The 21,530-nt window shown below is 49.5% G+C and overlaps 2 long non-coding RNA genes across 4 annotated transcripts; one reads left to right on the top strand and one right to left on the bottom strand.

The window, feature by feature from the left end:
- Window positions 1–268: 268 nt before the first annotated feature.
- Window positions 269–3,236, top strand: LOC132507074 (uncharacterized). Of its 2 annotated transcripts, XR_009536040.1 has the most exons (3): window positions 269–361; window positions 533–802; window positions 1,642–3,236. It is a non-coding gene; the product is annotated as an uncharacterized LOC132507074 (long non-coding RNA). The 2 variants fall into 2 exon arrangements; XR_009536039.1 differs by lacking the exon at window positions 269–361 and having other exon boundaries at window positions 391–802.
- A 6,035-nt stretch (window positions 3,237–9,271) lies between these two features.
- LOC132507073 (uncharacterized) lies at window positions 9,272–20,965 on the bottom strand. 2 transcript variants are annotated; one of them, XR_009536037.1, is made up of 3 exons: window positions 20,753–20,965; window positions 11,513–11,598; window positions 9,272–10,555 (listed from the first exon to the last, which is right to left on the bottom strand). It is a non-coding gene; the product is annotated as an uncharacterized LOC132507073 (long non-coding RNA). The 2 variants fall into 2 exon arrangements; XR_009536038.1 differs by lacking the exon at window positions 20,753–20,965 and adding an exon at window positions 14,984–18,588.
- Window positions 20,966–21,530: the final 565 nt, after the last annotated feature.

Raw genomic sequence — 21,530 nt, 5'->3', positions numbered from 1 at the left:
CTCCTCTGAAGACGAGAGAGCTGAGGGCAGGTCGGGAAGGAGATGACTCCAGAAAGGTTCCATGCTGTCAGCCCCTTCCACGGCAGAGATGATTCACTGGGGCCCGGCTCATTCCTGATCACGGAGGCCAACTGGGCATCTGTCATCGTCTCCCTCCTCTCCCGGAAACGGCTTCTTCAAAAGGGTCTGCAGCCGCCCCGCGGGGAGGCCTGTTCAGAGCCTCTGGGGTTGTTGGAAGGTGAAGGGAGGGGGGGAGAGGGTGGAGAGGAGACCTGGAGAGCTGCCACCCGAGTGAGGCCGGTGACAGGACGAATCTATCCGTCCTGTGTGCAGCGCCAAATATGGTGCCGGAGCTCAGTAGGTAATAAACAGTGGTCACATAGCTGGCTCGACAAGGAGAGACATGACAGGAGAGCGAAGGGAAGGCCTGACGTCACCTTGTGCGGTCCCGGCTGAGCAGGCCGCCTCACCCCAGGGTGCTGGAACCCCATATTTGTCCTTGTTGAGCCCACACGTGCTTTGTTCTCGACAGATGTGCCCAAAGCGAGAAGGGGGAAACTGAGGCCACGGAGCATGTTGAAATGGGTTCTTGGCACTGCCCCCTGGGCCAGTAGACTTTCCGAGGGCCTGGTATGGATGGAGCCCCTGTCTTGCAGTCTCAGCTCGCTTTTGGTAGCAGCAGCCAGGCTCTCAGTGACATGAGAGCGGATGTCATTGCCGGAAATACAGTAAGTCCCCTGCATACGAACCTTCAAGTTGCGAACGTTCAAAGATTCGAACCTACGTTCGCATGTCCGGTCGCGTAAGTTAGTTCACGTGTCTGGCGTACGTTGTCACGTGCGTGCATCCTCTGCAAGTGGTTGTGCTTTTGTGTACGTCGCTGTACGGTACTGTATGGAGTACGGTAGTACAGTATCTTTATTTCAAACCCAGGATGTCTGGAAGCAAGCGTAAAAGCAGCGGTGATGTAGCTGGTACTACTGTACTTCTCAAGGTACTCTACTGTACGATTAAAAATGTTCTCTTTATTTTTTGTTTGTTTTTTATGTATGATCTGTCTGAAAAGTATTATAAACCTATTATAGTCCAGTACTATCTAGCTGATTGTGTTAGTTGGGTACCTAGGCTAACTTTGTTGGACTTACGAACAAATTGGACTTACGAACGCATTCTCGGAACGCAACTCATTCGTATGTAGGGGACTTCCTGTAGCCAGAACTGTTAAGTGTTCACTGTGAATGGTTTAAGCACATGTTATAGAATTTTGAGTTTTAGATATTCCAGGACAGCTGTTTGTAGAGGTCTGGGGAAGCCACAGACACCTAAGGCTGGCCCAGGTGACCAGTGCCCCCGCCTAAAAATCTGAGAGCAGGGCATGGTGTTTCCCATCAGGGCCAAAGGGTTGGCATACCTGTAAGGGCAGCGGGGCCAGGGCCACCTCCGGTGGTGTCTTCCTGCACACCAGTGTCCTGCATCAGCTTCATAAACAAGGGGGACCTTGTCCTTTTTCCTGTGCCCGTGTATGTTTGGTTTTTTTTCTTTTCTTTTAATTTTTATTTTATGTTGGAGTATAGTTGATTTACAATGTTGTGTTAGTTTCAGGTGTACAGTTATACATATATTTGGCTTTTCTTAATACAGTTATGAGATGTACCTGGAGCTTGTGTCTTATACGACCACAGAGAGGAATAGCTGAAGGAGGTAAGACCACGCTGTGGTGAGAAGAACACAGGATTTTGAGCCAGAAAGACCTGCCTTTGCATCCCAGCTGTGCCCATCCACACCTGTGAACCCTTTGAGTGTCCAATCTACACACCAAGCTTCCATTTATCCGTAAAACAGTGCGATCTCTCCCACTTTGCAGGGTTTGCATGAGTCAGAAACAGCCCTCCAGAAGGTCAGTTCTCAATAAATTGTGATTGTAGTTGCTACTGAAACGCATATGTGTTCTTGTACACTTAAATGACAAATTACCTATAGGTCGTTAATGGCTAGAAGAAACTCTCCTTCCTCCTGTACATTTTTGTGGTTCAGAACTCTTTCCAACAAGCTGTGGCTTTAAAAATGCAGATGCCTTCTGCAGAAGAGAAAAAGCTTTCCGAGGAAAGCCAGAGGACATCCTGTTCTGATTAGCACGTCTCCGTCTGCACTCTAAGGCCTGCTCTCGCCCGTCACAGAATGCTGAGCAGAGATCTGGATCGGAATGGCTTGGAATCGCGACTGCAGGCCCGCCTGACCGTGAGACTGGGATCCACTACCGTCACCTTCCTGCCGGTCATTCTCAGGGAAAATGTCCTTAAGGTTTCAGAAAAAGCTGCAGGGGTGGTCAACAGCCCAAGGAGTGGGAGCCAGAGGTGGGGACTGGAGAAGACGCAGGTCCTGGGCTGTCCTGGAGGCGGCAAGCTTTCCGTGCTGCTGATGGCAACGTGGCCACCACACTTGGTGAACCAAGGCATGGCCACCATATGCATTTCATGCCCTCATGTTGATTGGACCCATTCCTGTTTGCTCTCCACCATCACCGTCTAAAATGGAAAATTAGGAGATGCACATGCATTTGCTTCATATTGTCCAGGATGGAAAACCCTGATCCTTCGTCCCAGAAGAAAAATATCTGGGAGGCCATCAGATATCAAGCCTTAAATGTCATGGAGAGGTACTGTCCCAGAGCCGTATGAGCTCTGATGGGCCAAAACGGGGAGGTAAATGAGCTAAAAATGGGAAACGAATTAGGACGTCTAAACAGATAGGCAAGTCATTATTAACAGAATAATAGGATTAAACCTAAAACACGACTTATTAGTTTCAGTTGTGAGTTTGCAATTCATATTTCTCCCACAGCGGAGCTACATTAAGAATAGTAGATTAAAGAAAGAAAGAAAGAATAATGGAAGAATGTGACAATTGTCATTTATCACCTATAAAGTTCCACGTTTTCACTCCATGGCAACAAAATCGGTGATCTAAACATCAACAAGTAGAACACATTATAAACAGTTATATACTGTTACCTCCGTAAAGTCATTACAACAGAAATAAAAACTGTTTTTTATTTTAACTATTAATATTCATCAAATGTTAATGAAAACACCTAAAAAATAATTATGAAAAACACATCGCTTAAGTGACAAAGATGAAGGAGATGATCATTACTGTGAATACTTAATCTGCAAAACAAAGAGCATACCATTAATAGACTTAATTATGTCATTAAATATTTAATTTTACTCTCACTACTCAATTTTGTTTGCATTTTTCATATTTTAAATGTCAAAAGCTTCTTAATAAGATTTGTCGTTACGGCAACATCAAAGGCCGGAACATTTAAGTTTAACTTACTGTCTTCATCAAATTGGTCAAACATCATTTTATTGATCATTAAATGAAATGAACAACGCTCCTTGCAGTTTACTACACGTTATGCTTTATTCAAAAGGGGGTTAATAATTGATTCTAGGTTATACCCACAAAAATATTGTTTTCTAATGTCGAAGAAAATTCATTGCTTTCCTTTCACATTTTTTTTTCGGTGAGCATCACACAATGCCCCACATTTCCTACCGTTTGTGTAGGAGAATATAGATCGGAGTCTGCCTTGCTTGCTTATAGAATAGGTCCTTTGACACCATTCACAATTAGATCATTCATTTCCTGAGAGTTGATCCCATCACTTATAACTCCTGCTTCTGGATAAATCTCATCTCACAGGTTTAAGGTCACAGCGAGTAAGTTAGTTTCCTGGTATTGGTGAACGGCACTCAAAACTCTCAGCCTCCAAATATCATACGTTATTGTTTATATGTGGACTCTAAAAGAAAAAAATGTACAAATGAACTTATTTACGAAACGGAAGTAGAGTCACAGATGTAGAGAACAAACTTATGGTTACCAGGGGAAAAGGTCGGGGGAGGGATAAATTGGGAGATTGGGACTGACGTATACACACTACTATATATAAAGTAGGTAATTAATAAGGACCTGCTGTAGAGCACAGGGAACTCTACTCAATACTCTGTCATGGCCTATATGGGAAAGGACTCTAAAAGAGAGTGGGTATAGGTACATGTATAACTGATTCACTCTGCTGTACCCCTGAAACTAACACAACATTGTCCATCAACCAGACTCCAATAAAACTTTTTAAAAAATTAAAATAAAATAAAATAAATAAGTAAAAGCATAAAAAAAGAAAAAACAAAACTCTCAGCCTCACCTTAGCACTCAGTGAGAGCTTCATCTGTCTCAAGCGCCCCACGCAGGGCCTGGCTGGATCACTCAGTGGGCACAGCCCAATAAGCACACACAGCACAAGGACACAGCTCCCATGGCTCATGAGAGCCAGTGGCGTGCATCCGCCCCCATCCCTACTCAGCGACATCACAGTGGCAGCTGGAAATCAGCTATGAAGCACCTACACCAAAGACACTGGCAAATGATACAAATCGGGGCTCTGCTGCACACCAGAGAGCCCGTTGTTACACACCCACCAGCACACCACTGCATACACCTACAGGGACCAGGACAGGACACCCCACTTCTCTCCCACCGTCGTCTCCTGCCCCTTCACTACCTGGGTCTTGATGACCCGAAGCCCAGCTGGAGGAGTAGAGGTGCTCTGTGGTTGCCAGCAGCCCAGGGTACCAAGTGCCCACCTGGGCTTCGAGCATCTCTGTGCCATGGGGCAGGTGAAGCTTTCTCCCCCTGTCATCTGCATCTCCTGACCAGCTCTTATTCCGGGTCAGGCAGCTGAGGCAGTGGGGGAAAGGCCCACGCCCAGCTTTTCCTTTGCTGTCAGGATATGAAGAGCTCTTTGTGGGGAGAGGAAGGCCCCTCCTCTCACAAACATCTTCTGATGGAGTCACTGCCCAGGAGCCTCTCAACCTGGGCTCTAGGGCTGAGAAGGAAGCTGGAACCAGGGGCAAGTGCCCAACCGTCCCAGTTGGGCCAGGATGAGGGTTTTCCCCGGGATAGAAGGACATTCAGAGCTAAAACCCAGGATGGTCCAGGGCAGCCCTGGGAGGTGGATCCCCTTCGGGGCATCTCCTAGCATTATTCTCTGTGAGGCTCAGAGCAGCCCTGGGTGGGGTCTGGGAGAGGCAGATCCACTGGAAGACAGATGTCTGTTTGGAAAGGCCTCTTCCTCCTCTGACAGCAGCTGGAAAGAATAGGAACAGAGAGAAGAAACCAGAAGTTCCCAGGAGAAATCCAGTGTTTCCGTCCTTGGGCATAAATGAGGGGTCTGGAGTTCTGTCTTTGATCCATTTAGGAACTCAATTACATAACCTCCGGGGCTTTGGGGTGGCCTGAGCCCCCAGAGCCTGGGAGAGGCCTGTGGAAATGCAGGCCCAGCCTCTTTCCTCCTGACTGCCAGGCCTGCGCAGGCTCATCGCTATTCCAGACCTGTGAGGCCTCTCCGTGTTTCCCAGTCGCCAGACACACGCTTTTCTGCGTTTTCCTTTCCTACTCGCATCCATATGGGGGGCAGCAGAGTGGCGTGGCAGCCTGTGGACACCAGACAAACAGGCCCGTCCTGACCCCCGTGGCCACCCTGGCCTGTGATTCCTTCCCTGGGACACGCTGGCCCTTTTCAGATGAGAGGTTGGAGTAGAGGCTCAAATTGTCACTTTCACGGAAGGAACAACGACCAGAATAATGATGGGGCGACTCTCCCTGCCTCCCCACACTTACCCTCGCCCTAGAATGGAGCCATTCTCCATAATCTCCCGGTTTTCCCACCTCTGCAGGGAGTTGGGGAGTCAGGAGGCCCAAGGGGTGCTGGTTTAATGGTGGTGCTGAGGTGCTCACCTCACTCCTGAGGGGCTCTGCCCACACAGGGGGCACTCAGGCACAGGCTACCCCCAGACTTCTGATCCACCCCCTCCCACCCCCGCCCTTGGCAACCACAAGTCTGTTCTCTGTCTCTGTGAGTCTGCTTCTGTTTTGTAGATAAGTTTTTTTGTGCCCTATTTTAGATTCCACATGTAAGTGACATCATATGATATTTGTCTTTCTCTGTCTGACTTCACTTAGTATGATAAGCTCTGGGCCCATCCATGTTGCTGCAAATGGTATTATTTCGTTCTTTTCATGACTGCATAGTATTCCATTGTGAGTGTGTGTGTGTGTGTGTGTGTGTGTGTGTGTGTGTGTGTGTATCACATCTTCTTTATCCATTCACCTGTTGATGGACATTTAGGTTATTTCCATGTCTTGGCTATTGTGATAAAGGACACATTTAAATATCCTTTTCTAAATATCTTACCATGTAGTTCATGACCATCAAAAGAAGGGCTCTGGGCTTCCCTGGTGGCGCAGTGGTTGAGAGTCCGCCTGCCGATGCAGGGGACGCGGGTTCGTGCCCCGGTCCGGGAGGATCCCACATGTCGCGGAGCGGCTGGGCCCGTGAGCAATGGCCGCTGAGCCTACGCGGCCGGAGCCTGTGCTCTGCAACGGGAGAGGCCACAGCGGTGAGAGGCCCGCGTACCGGAAAAAAAAAAAAAAAAAAAAGAAGGGCTCTTTTTTCTTTTTTTTACTTTTAATTTTATTGGAGTACAGTTGATGTACAATGTTGTATTTGTGTCAGGTGTACAGCAAATTGATTCAGTTATACATATGTTCATTCTTTTCTAGAGTCTTCTCTCAAGAAGGGCTCTTTCTGATTGACTGAGCCTTAGTATCATTCTGCACTAGGAAAACACCCAGCTATTAGCTTGAACTGAATCAGTGAAAGAAGGCCGATTCCTGTCCTTAAAGTCTTGTTTCTACTCTAGTGGTTTCCCACCATGTGAAGAAGTGTACCATTCTAGTTTCTTCATTCACAGAGGCCTCAGGAAGATTAGATACTCAGGGGCAGACTGATAGACCCGAGCTGGGCAAGGAACAGGAAGTGAGCTACCCCCGTGGACATCTGTTGTGTGCTAAACCTGCCAGAGGGCTTTACCTTATTTAACCCTAAAAGCAATTGTGTGACCTAACTAATAGCATTCCCATTTCGCAATGGAGGCAAACCCAGAAAGGTTAAGAAACTGTCTCAGAAAAGAACACTCAGGAAGGGATACAGATGCGCCTTGAACTGCGTTTGTCCGATTTCACTGGCCCAGAGACTGCGATTGTTAGATGGAAATTCTCCTTCATCTTAATCACAGGAGGGTCACGGTTCAACGGCAGAGAAAAGTATTTGAGGTTGACTATCTGTTCAAAATGTGTGTGTGTGTGTGTGTGTGTGTGTGTGTGTGTGTGTGTGTTGTGTGTAATTATTGCTCCCACAGTGAGACATGGCCAGTGGTTAGAATCAGTGCCTGAGCGAAACAGACCTATTTTCCATTCTTCTTTGTGTTCTTTCTTTGTTTTCTTCCTATGTATAAAGGAAAATTCTAGAGCCTCACTGTCTAATACAATAGCCATCAGCCACATGTGGCTACTGGGCCCTTGAGACATGGCTCATTGAGATGTAACTGTAACATGCACACCAGATTTCAAAGACTTAGTATGAAAAAAGGAATATGAGAGATCTCATTAATAATTTCCAAATTGATTTTATTGACGTGATAATAGTTTGGATATATAGGGGTTAAATAAATTAGATTAAAATTTATGTTATCTGTTTCTTTTTACCTTGTTCACGGGGCTACTGGAGAATTTTAAGTTACGTTTGTGGCTCGAATCTTATTCCTATTGGAGAGCGCCGGTGTCTGCAGCACCGCGTTTGTAAGTCCTGGGATAAAAGATGGATGACTTGTTAAAACTCTCCTCAGCTGGAGAAAACGCTTTCATCCTATTAATACCCACGCTGAAACAAAGTGAAGTTGGTTGCGTATAAACACGGCCTGGGCCTCTGCCGCCCTGGCCCACTGGGATGCGCACAAGATACTGGCTGGGGCAGCTCACGTCTTGTCCAGCTGCACCCAGAGCTCCTGGCAGTCTGAAACGTCTTTGCCTTAAACAGCACTAGCGTTTCTTCCCTGAGCAAAGTGCTTCGTCATTCCTCTCTGGGAGGAAGGTAGGGGATGAAACCGTGACCCAGAAAAATAGCCTGATCTCACCAAGGTTGTTACTGAAGGTCACGACCAAGCCAAGCAGAGCATGCGGTCTACTTCGGCGTTTACCACCCTAGGCAGCCTGCAGATGCTTTTCTGGTCGATGATTTTAACCGCAGGAAAGCAGGTTCAATACCCGGGCTTGGGGGGAAAGGGATTACAGTGTCTGAGAGCCCCGACCCCTCCCCTGCTTGTGGCATTCCACAGTCTCTGGGCTCAATGACTTTTTCTTTCTCCTCTCAGAGATGGAAAGTGCTGGAGTATTCCCCTTTGATGATTTGAAAGTGCTGTGTGCCTTTTGCTCTTTCCTCTTTATATCCAGCCCTCTCCTTTCTCTGGGCTGCTTTTACACCCGTTTCCATAGCAACCACCTCTATTGCATCCCTGTCTGCGAAGAGAAATCTTGCAGATGCCAGTAGGGATCCAACACCTTCCAGGAGCTACTTTGACTCCCTGTCTCCTCCTCTCCCCACACTAATTTTCTTGCCTTTCTTCTCCCGACAGCTGCCCCTTCCTCCAAGTACCTACAAGCCCTTGGGGATGGCCCTCCTCGTCCATGTGAGCCTGAGGATAAGCGGGGAGAAGGCTGGTGCTGGAAGAGAAGGCAGAAATCTCTAGGTCTTATTATAAATCTTAATTCTTCACGTGGCTTCGACGCAACATGCTAAACATAAAAGCTCTCGGGGGTGGAATCAAAGGCACTGAGGCCCTGAGAGCAGTGGGGTTAGGCTCTTCAATCGCCGTTGGATAAGTGTCCTTACCTGAAGCCTGGCAGAATACACAGAGGCTTCCTTGGCCATCTGTACTACAAACCCCACCCAGCTCTCTCTCCAGTCCCCACTCACCTCTACCCCAGCCTCGTGACAAGCTCGTGACCGTACCTGTGCACTTGAATGTCTTCATTCTGTGTATCCCCCCAGAGAGATCAGCCTCTGCTCCTTATTGGTTTGGAGGACAGGGCAGACGTGCAAATACAACACACACACACGCACACACGCGCGCGCGCGCTTATCAGGGCTTTGAAGACCCCCAACAACGGAATCACCCACCTCCCTCCCAGGGCCAGGCTCAGCTGGCCATCTGGGAAGGCAAGGGGAACGGGTCTCCATCAGTGACCTCCCGAAACCGTTTGAAGATTCTTTGCCCACCATCCCTCCTTGGAACTGGGTATTATTCTTTTGATTACACAAGCCTGACAGCCTGATCATAATAAACATGTAACTGAAGAGAACCTATTCCTTTCCAGCAGCATTATTTATTCACCTAAAGCAAAGGCTGAGCTATATTTAGCATCTGATGTCAGTGGGCTGTTTGGATTCTTGGAAATTGGCAGGAAGCCACCTCTCACATGATATATGAAATCACTGATAAATGCTTCTTTTCACCAAAAGAAAAACAGCTTAATAGATGCGGCCTTTTTCTGCTCTCCCCTCCCCTCCCTCTGTCTCCTCCACCATCCTCCCGCCCCCCCCTTTCTTCGGCTGGGATTTGTCTTTCTGTAGCACAGCTCAGCAGAGCCTGTGAAGTGGAAATGAGTTGCTCAGTATCACAGATCAAAATGAGGCTGTTGGGATGCTCAGGATGGTTTTTTCCCTCTCCTAGATCCTGGAAGGCTGCCAAAGCGCCAGTGAATCAGACACAGACGCACAAAAAGGCAAGTCTATACAGCCGTGGCTTTATGGGGCCGAGTGTTTATGGCGGAACACTAGCTCTGGGTTGCTGTTTTGCAGGCGAAAATGGGAAGTAGATAGTGATTCAGGATTGCCATTAAGTGTGAAAACAGTCCCGGTACAGATTGTGTGTAATAAACCCAATAGAGGGAGAAGCTGGAAGAATCTCTGGATTTGCCCCCCTAGATCAGCCTTGGGCCCCATCAAGTTCAGGCTCTTGATGTGTGTGGTGGTTAATAACACCTCGAGCTCGGAACGAATCTTTCCGCCTTCCCTCTACCGTCTCTGCCACGCGCTGGGTCTATCATACAAAGCTGGTGGAGGCGCCGGACAGGGCTGTGCATGTGAAATTAAATTAATTCTCGCCCTCCTGCAGAGATCAGTTTATATGGCCCGAAGCACAGGATTTAATTACCCTTATCTTAGCTCCTGTAAGAACCAGCATCACTATTGATCATGGATTCACCCAGCCCATCAGCTGTAACGTTTAACTCAGGACCCGCAGCCGAAGCCAGGCAGATAGTCTGACTGGCCGTCGGAAACGGGGAAGCGGCACCTCCAGCGGTGGTTTATTTCCATTTCTTTGTCCTGAGCTCCATCCAGTGACCCTGTGTCCTGACACTGGAAGGTATCGTGAAGACAAGAGAAGGGCTTGTTTTCCGCCCTCTAGCATCTAGGATCCCTTCATTAAGTTCCACTCTATCACGTGCTCTGTCAAGCAGTCCTGCCTGGGTGATAGCGACCATGGGCGTGTGAGGGACTTGGAGAGTTTCAAAAAGCCCACAGCAACAGTGCCTTCAACTGGCCCTTCTCCCACACCCGCACATGCATGCGACACTCCTCTTCAGCCTGGGTGAGAGGGAGAAACAAGAAGGGGAGAGGAGGAAGTGTGAGCAAGTGAAATCCGTGCTCTTTGTGTCTCTGTCTTCACATCTTACTAGGCAGGAGAATCGGTGGGTGGAGGGATGAATAGACAGATAAACCAATGGGCAGGTGAACGGATGGACCCACTCCTCAATCAGTAAGAAAACCCACCACAAAATAAACACTGGTTGTAGTTCGAAGCTGTTTTCCATTCAGTCCTTCAATTAGGATTCATTGGGGGCTCCATAATAAGAACTGCAGGTGAGTGAAGGTCTTTGTTTTCACTGGGATAATTTTTTAATTCTTAAAATGAGGGGTGCGGGACCCAGATGACCTGTCAGCTCCCTTCCAGACTCTGAAATGTTAAGGTTCCGTAACTGTGTGATTCTGTGACGTTATGAGTCACCTGGGGTGAATGAACTCTTTTCTGAGAGGTAGCTGGCTTCCTCTCCCCCGAGGTGAGGTGAATGAGTTCCGTCTCAGACACAGATGCTTCTGGAACACTCCCTGCAGGGGTGACCACCACTCGTCTGGGCCCTGAAGGAACCAGTAAAAACCCTCACTCGGGATGAACGTTTGGTCCCACTGAGAATACTGCTCACTTGGGCTCTGTGTAGGGCCACGTCATGTTTATAATGACGATGATGGTGCTTCTGTTTTATGTGAGGAGTCGTTCTTTTGGCCTGAGCTGCTTGAGAAGCTGACTGCTGTTTCTATCAGCCCCAGATCTCACATAGAATAGTGCCGTGGCGTCTAGCAGAGTGACACACGACAGTGACGGTAACCCACTTGCCCATGTCTGGACGCTGGCCAGGGTTTTCCTAGCGCTGGGCTGAAGCCATGGTCTGTTTTGTCATAGTACCTTGGACGGGCATTAGTAAGACCAGATGCAAGTCAACACAGAGAGAGACTGAGACAGTTTAAAGACTTGATTATACTCACGGTTCCTTGGGGAGAACATAAGACACCATGCAGGGCCACGTGGGGAAGCACCAGGTCAGTCAAGAGGCAGATGGAGCTGGGGGGACCTGTGGGCAAGAATCTTTATGTGGTTTCCATGGTGAGGAATGGGTGAGGGAGGGCAATCAAGCTTAGATTTGACCAGCTGTGTTTGAAAGCCGCACCCTGTGAGATTCACGTTCACTGTGACTGTCAGAGGATAGAGTTTAAAGCTATCTGAGGATTCCTAATGTTTCTGGGTGTACTAGTTAGTGTGCTCCAGAGAAACAGAACCAGTAGCGTGCATGCGCGTGCCCACGTGTGTACAGAGGGAGAAAAGGGAAGAGAGAGAAAGACTGATTTTTAAGGAACTGGTTCATGCAACATTGGAGCTTGGCAAATCCAGAATCTGGACTTGGGTAGACCAGCAGGCTGGAGACCCGCAGAAGAGCCAGGGCTGCAATTCAAGTCCACAGGCTGTCTGCTGGCAGAGTTCCCTCTTCCTTGGGGGCCATCAGTCTCTTGTTCTATTCAGGCCTTTGACTGATTGGATGAGGCCCACCCACGTTACGGAGGGTAATCTGCTTTGCTCAAAGTGCAATGATTTAAATGTTAATCTCATCCAAAAACACCCTCACGGAAACAATAATGTCTGACTAAATATCTGGGTACTGTGGTCCAGCCAATTTGACCCACAGAACCGGCCATCACAACGAGAGTCACAGTTTGCTCAGGGGTACCTAATAGGCCCTATTTAAAGTTAATACACGATCATTGACTCCATAGAGGCAGGATCTCTGAGGTGTCCTCACCTTCCCAGCCTTCACCCAGGTAACTTCACAAGCACCTCCGGAAAGCACCTCATAGCTTTTACAAAACACATTCACTCCCATCCTCTCCTTGATTCTCACAATGGCCCACGAGGTCAGCATTTCTGTCTCCATATCAGGGTCGAGAGAACATGAGTGGAGAGGTGAGGTGACGTGACCTACCCGGGTCAGACAACTCACAAGTGGAGAAAGCCAGGCTGGACTCCAGCTTCTGGTTCCAGATGACAGGACCTGGATTTCAGTAGCAACTACTATGTGCCAGGCCCCACTCTGGAAGCTTCCATGCACTAATTTGCTCAATGTTCTGAGTAACTCAGCGATAGAGCCATCACTTTTGGCCCAGGCAGGGAGGCTGAGGCCCTCTCACTGCTTCTTTTCGGCTGGGATCCGAAGCCAGGCTGGGGTCCGCGATCCTAATCGTATCCTCTTCCACCCCCAGCCCCCATCCAGGGCTACTGCTACTCTCTCCTCCTGGTCCCCCAGCCAATGCACTGCTACCCCCCGCCACCAGTCTATCCCTGGAAACTATTAATAATGATCTTGGTGGGCAGAGTACCTGAAAGCAGTAAGAGAAGTTTGCCTAAAGACTTGGAAGGAAATACAGAGAAACCCCCGAAGTGGGACAAGCTATCCAAAGGATGACATCACAAGCATCCTGTGTAGGATCGGTCCTGGGTGCACTAGCTCAAGAGGGGCCCCGGGGCCTTGCTTCTCTCTGCAGCTTGCTTCTCTCCCAGCAGAATCCCCTTTGCTCTGTCCCCATATTACTTACTGGGCCCCGGTCCCGTCTTCCCCATGATCTACCCAATGTGGGCAAACATATTCCTTCAGTAAACTTGTACTGGTGCCAGGCACTGTGCTGAGGACCGAGAGCTGAGGGGTGAGGAGGAACGTGGGTCCTGCCCTCAAGGCACTCACAGCCCGACGGAAGAGGCAGACCAGCCAACAGGCAGTACCGACCCGATGGCAGGGAAGCTGGCCCAGTCGCCGCGTCAGGCCAAGTACCCTGGGCCCACAGCACAGGGCGTCACCGGCTCTGCCCGCGGGATGCCTGAAGCTTTGTCTGGAGGGGAGGGTTGACCTGGAGCTGAGCGGACAAGTCCACAGATGGATGAATGAGGGAAGGGCAACCAGGTGGAGAGAAGCGTGTGTGCAAAGACCCAGAGGCCCGAGAGCATTCGGTTCTGCTCAGCTGGCATATATAACATATGGTGTCCCGGCCAGGAAGGCACAGAAGGCGGGTGGGAGAGACCATCAGCAGCCTGGTATCCCACCGAGAACGAGCTGGGATTTGTTCCCCTCGAAGCAGCCTGCCTGAGCCTTACGCAATCCCGCTAGTACTCCTGAAGCTTTGTGAGCCGTGTGCGAAGGGCTCTGATATGCTCTGGGTAGTTATTAAGCCCTGGGAAGGGGCCTCAGGGCGCGCAGAGAGGGCTGCATGCTGGTTCCTGACCTCAAGGCACACACAGGCCAGGCGAGGAGTAAGAAACGTGAAACATTACAGGCTCTGGGCAGAAAGACTAATTAAGCGTCAGGCAGTACGGCCTCCATCACGAGTGTGGTGAGAGGTGGTGAAGAAACGGGAGAGATGCTTCCACGGGCAGATTATAAATCAGGAAAAGTCATTGCTTCCCGCTGCCAAACTGGGTACAACCCTGTCCCTTGACCTTTCCGGGAGCCTCTGTCCTTTTGCTTAGAGGATTCTCCAAGCACAGCCTTATCCGTGCTCATCAGCGTGGGGACTTCTTTCCCTTTTGGCCTGTATCCTCCAGCTTCCCCTTATCCGAGTGGGATTTTGCATCCCCAGCTGGACTTCATCTGAGCCTCACTGTGTTTAGATCTGGGTTTCAGATCCTCTCACTTTGCAGGGTTTCCTAAGACCACCCCAACTTCACACAGCCTGGAGCATAAAAATATTCTAATACATGCTTGCCTAGTGGAGATTTCCACGTGAGGCTTCTGTTACGAGTGGCCCTATTTCTGCGGGAGCCAGTCGTCTGTTACGGAGCCCTTTGAATGCACTTGTCTGTGGCTGGTAGAGAGTTCCTTGGTCTGCAGCTCAGTGTTCCCAGGGCTGTCGCTTCAGAGCAGAGCAGTACCTTTGCGTGTATCTATTACAGAGACATTAACCACACGCATGGCCCATCTTCTCCCTTACGCCGCACAGCCAGGGTGATGGAAACGCGACATTTTAAACCCAAAAGCAAATTACAGCAAGGAATCGGTGTGAAATGACTATCCTCTGCTTGGAGTGCCTTTTTAAAAGTCAGGCAGCTGAGCCCAGGAGAAAAGCTGGCCTGTCAGACAAGCCCATTCAAGCTTGCGATTCCGCTGTCATTTGCCCGACGGGCCTGAGATAAAGAAGAAGGATAAAAAAATCTGCCAAAGATAGTGCCGCTGAGAAACCAGCACCCAGGCAAACCCAGGAGCCAGCGCCGCCGCAGCTCTGCCCTCTGATAGGACGCCGGCACCCGGGACTTGTTCTTACAGGGATGTCGCGTGACCTCCCATTTCAGCACCAAGGAGACGTGGAGAGGAAGGGCTGCAAAGATCTCCAACTGTGAATCCCCAGAGAATGGGAAGGGAGAACAAAGTTTACATTGAAAATCTTGACTTTCCAAATAGCATGTTGAGGCAGACTCACACAGACAGGTTTGCTGCCGGTCGGGGACTCTCCCGGGGCGGCTGCGTCCTGGAGATTCATCTAGAAAGAATATAACGCTGAGCTTCCTTCTCTTTGCACTTTTTCTGGGGCTTCAGTTCCCAGAGTGGTGCCCTAGGGGCCTGGAGGAAAGAGATGCCCCCCGAGTAGCCGGGAGCGATGGAGCTCGGGCAAATGGTCCAAGCCGCGTGCTCTGGAAAAGCTCACAACCGCGTGGTGGCAGGCGCTCTGGATCACCGGGGACGCGCAGCTCCGGCTCGGCCTGGGCTCCGTCACCAGCTCTTGGTGGGGAGGTGGCAGGCTGACTTCCGGGCTCTGTGCCCCTGCTCTTGGGGGTGAGACAGGAGGACACCCTACCTACTAGGTGACTGAGTTTAACGCCCTTGGAGGTGAGGTCACGCCCATATACCGAATCAGAGTTTGCTGTTTCAGCTAATGTTTATTGTGTCTCTGGGAGTGAGGTGCTTCCTTGGAACTCCCTAACTGCCCTGACAGGGAGGTCTCAGCTCCAGTTTACAGGTGAGACCACTGAGACTCAGAAAGGTTCACTAATGTGCCCCACTCCATACTGCTAGGAAGTGGTCGGTCCAGGAGTCAGAGCCAAGTCTTTGGGACCCAAGTCCAGTGCTTCCCATGAGACACATCCACCCAGCCTGCTTCAGAGGTGGCAGCTCCCACACAAACGGGGACCGTCGTGTAGTCCGCCTTCACCTCCAGGGTGTAGCATCTCTGGATGGACACGTCGTCCCCATCCTCTTGTCTTGATGTCCCATCACCCATTTGCCACGGGGAAGCACTGGCCAGATTATAAAGTAGCCGCAGGGAGTTCCCTGGTGGTCCAGTAGTTAGGACTCAGCACTTCTACTGCAGCGGGTGTGGGTTCGATCCTTGGTCAGGGAACGAAGATCCCACAAGCCTCGTGGCCAAAAATTAAGAATTAAAAAAGTGAAGTAGCCGCAAATAACGGGCAACCATAAAACCTGATTTGTGTCTGGTTGATAAAGACCCTCAGAGGAAACAACCACAGGAGCTGTGAGGCGTCCAAAGTGGTAAACGCTTCCCAGGAAGGACCCCTCCAGGAGCCATGGCTTTAGAGCAATCCAGTTTCTAACAGGCACCGAAGAACAGCAGTCATCAGCACGGCTATCACTGCCATCATCCTCGGCACGAAATACAAGCCTTCACATCTGGTGGGTGGTCCCGATCCCAGGGACGTTGGAGAGTTCATAGGGGCCGCACTGTCCCCGCTCCTGGCTGTCTGTCTTGTGTGTCACTCACAACTGCCTCTTGCAAACAGAGCATTCCCTGGGGAGCTTTCCCCGGGGACACTTTTCTTTGGCACCCTTAAACAGCTGTCATACTGTCCCAGTTGTTTTTCAAGAAGGAGGTCTCCGGAGTTTCATTGAGGCAGACTTGAACTTGACCCTGCCGTGTTGATTTGTTCCCTTTCATCTCTCCCTGGGAAACGGGTGCCAAACCCTGGGTGCCCATGGGTGGATCCTGGCAGCCTCTCAGCCATGGCAGCTCATCACCTGTTGTTTCCTACCCAGAATATGCGTTTGGACGTGTAAGGATTTCAGCAGTTCCTGCAAAGGCAAACTTCTCTGGAGGAACCTGAGATTTCTTCGGCACAGACCAGCTTCACACCCCACGGAGCAGTCTTTCAGCAAAGGGTTTAAAGGTGGGGGCACATAAGTAATGCCTTAGGTAGGGTAGGTGAGGGAGGCCACCATTCAGCACTCGATCTCGAACTTTGTATTTGCCAAGGGCTTTTAAGTCATTTCCATCAGCTATTACACCTGAACGCCCTTAAGAGGTAGGTAGGAACTGGTGTCCTCCTTTTGAGAATAAGGACATGGGGAGGGAAGCATCCCCGGGGACACATCCATGGAGTGAGAAGGGTCAGAGAGGCCTTGGTGGGGAAGCATTCCTCTCAGCCTCCATCCCCAGCCCCGTGTGCTTCCAGCAAGCCACTGGGGAGGATGTTTCTGGAGCGTGGCTTTCGTCCAGGAATCGTCCTACGTGTTAGCTTTCTAAGAGCCAGGTTGAGGTCTTGGTCACTGTCATGTGGCATATGAGGGGCGGCCTCAGAGAGGTGAGTGCCGTGCAGTAAATCACAGAAGGATGAGCAAACTGCTCTGCGCGGAGAAAGCAGGCTCTCATTCCCCAGCCACTCCCGCACCAGCGTTGAAGCAAGATATATTTTTAAACACAAGCCTCGTACAGAAAAATTCCCTCGCATGTCCCCATAGCCTACTAATGGGGCAACTGCTGGCAACCGATACCGCCAGCCCGTGCTCAGGGCTGTGTTCTCAATTTTTCTTTCTATTCTTGTCCCCTGGCATACGGTAGGGTTGCTGTCCTGGGACACTGCAGGCGACTGACGAAAAAGGTTGCAGTCGGTTCTTGCCTGCTCTCAATTTCAAGACTCTCTGATTTCGTTCAGACGCCGGGCCTGTAGGTCTGTGTCCATTTACTGAGTGGCTAACTTTTCTTTCATGTTCTTTATTCTTCAGGCAGATTCCGTAAAACTGCCCGATGCTTCCCATCACCCCGGGCTGAAGTCAGAAAGCCAGCTGCCCCCCCAGGTGCCTGAGAAAGTGGCCTCCGTGCTCCTGCAGGATTTCACGGCAGGATCGAGTGCCTCTTGTCCCCCCTTTGCAAAATGCAAATAGCCGTTTGGGGTCAACTTTGCTTCTCCCCATTGCTCTGATGAGGATTTCTTTCCTTAGCAAGAGAAAAGAAAGTCACCTTACAAGTCCTAATTAGCATGAGTCCTCTCCTCAGTTTATTCAGGCTGTCCTCCTGAATTGTCCTGGTGTGTCCCCGAATATTATTAATGCTGCTGTTGTTGTTTTAAAGGAGCCATTTCTAGCCAGAGGCTGGAGGAGGTGCCCTTTGTCCGCCTCTGGGCTCTGTGGTCCTGGCCCTCACCGAGGGAACCATGCCTGCGCTGCTGTGTTTATTTGAGTTATGTAATATAAACAGCTTCAAGGAGATGGGCTCCTCCACTTTTGTTTTTAAACTCCGACTTCACTTGCCCTCTGCAGAGCTTGGCGCTTGGGTGGTTTCCTCCAGCCTTCTCTGTTTTGCTGCTAGAAAACAAAACAGCCTGCCCTTGACCCTTCCCTAGGACCAGCCCTTTCCTCCGCAGACCCAGCGATGAAATGAACGGCTGCCGGTGCTGACTCTGCATCCTCAAAGGCTCGGCCTCGGCCGGGGGCAGAGGGGGCCGTCCAAACTGAGCAGAGACGAAGCGGTCGTGGGCGAGGCTTTGTCCGTAGCCTGTTCACTGATTCCTGGTTTCCCCAAGTCAGGAGTATCCCTAGAACATCTGAAACATAATTCCACTTAGCATATGGATTGAAACCCGACTTTTCAGGAACACAGCTGATGTGTAAAACACATGTGCCTGTAGTTAGGAGGAAAGTTCAAAAGTCATTGCAGACGTCAGCTCCACGTTATTTTACTATTCGCGTCCCCTTGAATCAAATATTTACGAAGTGTTTCATTGCTCATTAGACCAGGCTCATGGTTTATCCCCCTGATGATGCCACGCGGTGGAGAAAGCCTGCAGTCTTCTCGCTGAGTTTGGCTTGGCAAAATGGCATGCAAGGCACAGTTGGATTACAATATATTTTTAGTAACAGGTTTCCTAAGACAACTCTCTAAGGGTTGAGTCACTGATTCCTTTATTTATACAGTTGTCCTAATGCAGATAACCAATATTTTCAGAATAGTTATTAACTCTCAAATTTCTTATGGTGAGATCCCACCTCCATCTATAAAATTTCATTTTGCCATAGTCCGTCTTTCTCTCTAATCAGCCTGACACGCGTGCTTCCCGTCTGTCTATCAGGGTCCCCAACCTTGGGGTGAGAAGGATGCCCTTTCCATAACTGTGAGTTTTGGAGGCAGGACTAAAAGACAGAAAGCATAGAGGTTTGGAGAACCAAGTGCTCAGGGCGTGGAGGTAGGGAAGAGGGAGCCCAATGGCAGGAATGGCCTGGAATAGAGCACGAAGATCCAGGCACACATCCCTCCCCACTGGATTCCCAGAAAACTACCAGAGAGAAAGAAAGGAAAGAAAGGAGAGGAGGGAGAGAGGGGGGGAAGGAAGGAAGGAAGGAAGGAAAGAAGGAAGGAAGAAGGAGGGAGAGAAAGAAAGAAAGAAGGAAGGAACGAAGGAGAGAGAGAGAGGGAAAGAAAGAAGGAAAGAAAGAGAAAGAAAGAAAGAAGAAAGAAAGAGAAAGAAAAGAAAGAAAGAGAAAGAAAGAAAGAAAAAGAAAGAAAGCAGAAAGAAAGAAAGAAGAAAGAAAGAAAAAGAAAGAAGGAAGGAACGAAGGCGAGAGAGAGGGAAAGAAAGAAGGAAAGAGAAAAAGAAAGAGAAAGAAAGAAAGAAGAAAGAAAGAAAAAGAAAGAAAGAAGGAAGGAAGGAAGGAAGCAGGAAAAGAAGAGAAATTATGGCAATGGGTGGGGGGCTGGGGGATAGAATTGGAGATTTTTGCATCGAGAAATCCTTCCAGTTCTACCCATTGAAGCCCAGGCAGCGCCTCTGACAAAGCCACACAGCATCCTGCTGTCTCCTCAAGCCTTTCAGAATTTCTCTGCATTTTTCCAGCAGCAGCAGCCAACTCTGGCCCAGCCTCTCATCTGCCAACTCGCAACCCCACCCGCCCATCTCCCTGTACATTTCTGTCCTTCAAGGTCAAGTCCCAGTGCACCTCAGCTTTTCGGGGCTCTCCCGTGCGGTGAGAGCCTCGGCCTGCTGAGTCCCGGCGGGGCGGGTGGCGAAGGGGTGAGGCTGGAGGAAATCTGCTGGGGCTGAGGCTTTCTCACACATGTTTCAGATGTGCAGGGGTGTGATGGTAAACAGCGTCCTTGTCGCTGCCAGAGCCTGCCTTTCCACCCCGAGTCCTGTTCCCATCACCCTAGGGGTTCCAGTAATAGGGCGTAAAGCAAACAAAGAAAAACAGTAATCTGGGGTTCCAATTGCATTTTTTGTTTTTAGAAAATGTTAATGATAGGTTATGTGATTACCCTAGGTTTGGTTCTGCCCACTCTGTATTAAGCACATCTGGTATTTAGTAACAATATAAGTAGCAGGAGTTTTTTTGGCACTTGAAAATAAGCTCATCCAATGTTGCCATGCAGTTTGGAAACTCATCAGAAAGGCCAGCCAAACTTGTGGAGATACAAGACTTTTTTTGTAGGCTGGGCAGCTGGCCAGGACAGCTAAAAAATGTGAATTGGCTCAGAACTGCCGCCACGCAAACACTTCTGGAAATTTCTGTGCTTGGGCCCTGCCAAATCCATTATGCACAACACGAATTACAAGAGCTTCTATCTCTCCAAGCAGTTGCTTTCTGAGCTTAATTCTCCTATGCACTTATGAAACATATACACACAACCAAAACGAGAAAAACACCCCCCCCCAAATCCACTACCATTAAAGAAAAGAATTCTTTCCATCAGAGCTGCCAAGCTCACAACTTTTCCTGAATTAGGAGAAATAGCCTCAAACTTCGGTTTGAATTACATTAAATCTAACACGTGGGAGGCAACGGCGCTTCCTGGAAATTCTAGAAAGGAAGGATGTCTCGCATCATGGAAACAGCCTCATATCTCCATAGGAAAAGCAACGCAACAAAAGAACTTGGAAGGGGAAAAACATATACACCTTACATTCGGCATGTCCAGTAATTGGGATTTGGGCCTGAAGTGGGATTTGAATCAGTCTGCGAAGCAAACCTCTGCGCAGAATGTGCTTCTTCTGTGTGGAGGTTGCAGCCCTGCCTGGAGGTGTCTGGGTCAGCCTCGAGGTCCTGCAGGCCTGTCAGTCGTCTGGCAGGATTTGAAGCGGAGGGTGGGCCCAAGAGGGCAGGCCACAGCGGGCCAGGGGGAGAGCAAGCAAGAGAGAAGCAGCCAACCTTTCAAGTCACATCCTGGGTCTGCCCGGGCTTCCCTCCCTTCCAAAGCTTAAAAAGGTTTGCATCACTTCTTTTCTGATTCCAAACTGAGACTCGCCTCCTGCTGTGATTCAAGGTACTAGATTACTCAGACGCTGCCCACGATTGTTTTTAAGGGCCTGGAACTCCACTCTTCTTCTCCAGAATCGCTGGGACGACATTATTCATAGGACACAGATAATAGCTACTATGAGATAATCATATTAGCACATAAGGACACAGGAAGTACAGCTAAATCCTTCTGATTCCCACTGGGTCCAATGCTTTCTTAATACACAGCCCTTTTCATGAGAACTGTAAGGTTGCTGGAGGTCTTTTTTGCCTTAGATAACGGCGTCGATTTTAATAGGTCAAAACTCTAAGGTGTTCTAACTAAGAGCTGATGGTCTCCACCATGTCATTTACACAGTGAATGAGTAACTACATCACTAGGCTAGTCTGTGCCTCAGTTTCCCTCTTTGTGTCCGCTGCGGCCATTCTCCCAGGACAGGGGAAAGGTTGTGAGATTTGGAATCGGTCTCTGCCTTGGGTTCCTGTCACCCCGTGACCTTCTTCGAGCG

Source organism: Lagenorhynchus albirostris, chromosome 16, assembly GCF_949774975.1.
Source record: "Lagenorhynchus albirostris chromosome 16, mLagAlb1.1, whole genome shotgun sequence".
Lineage (NCBI taxonomy): Eukaryota > Metazoa > Chordata > Mammalia > Artiodactyla > Delphinidae > Lagenorhynchus > Lagenorhynchus albirostris.
The sequence above is the reverse complement of the archived record's forward strand: the minus strand, read 5'-3'. Positions and strand labels throughout refer to the sequence as shown.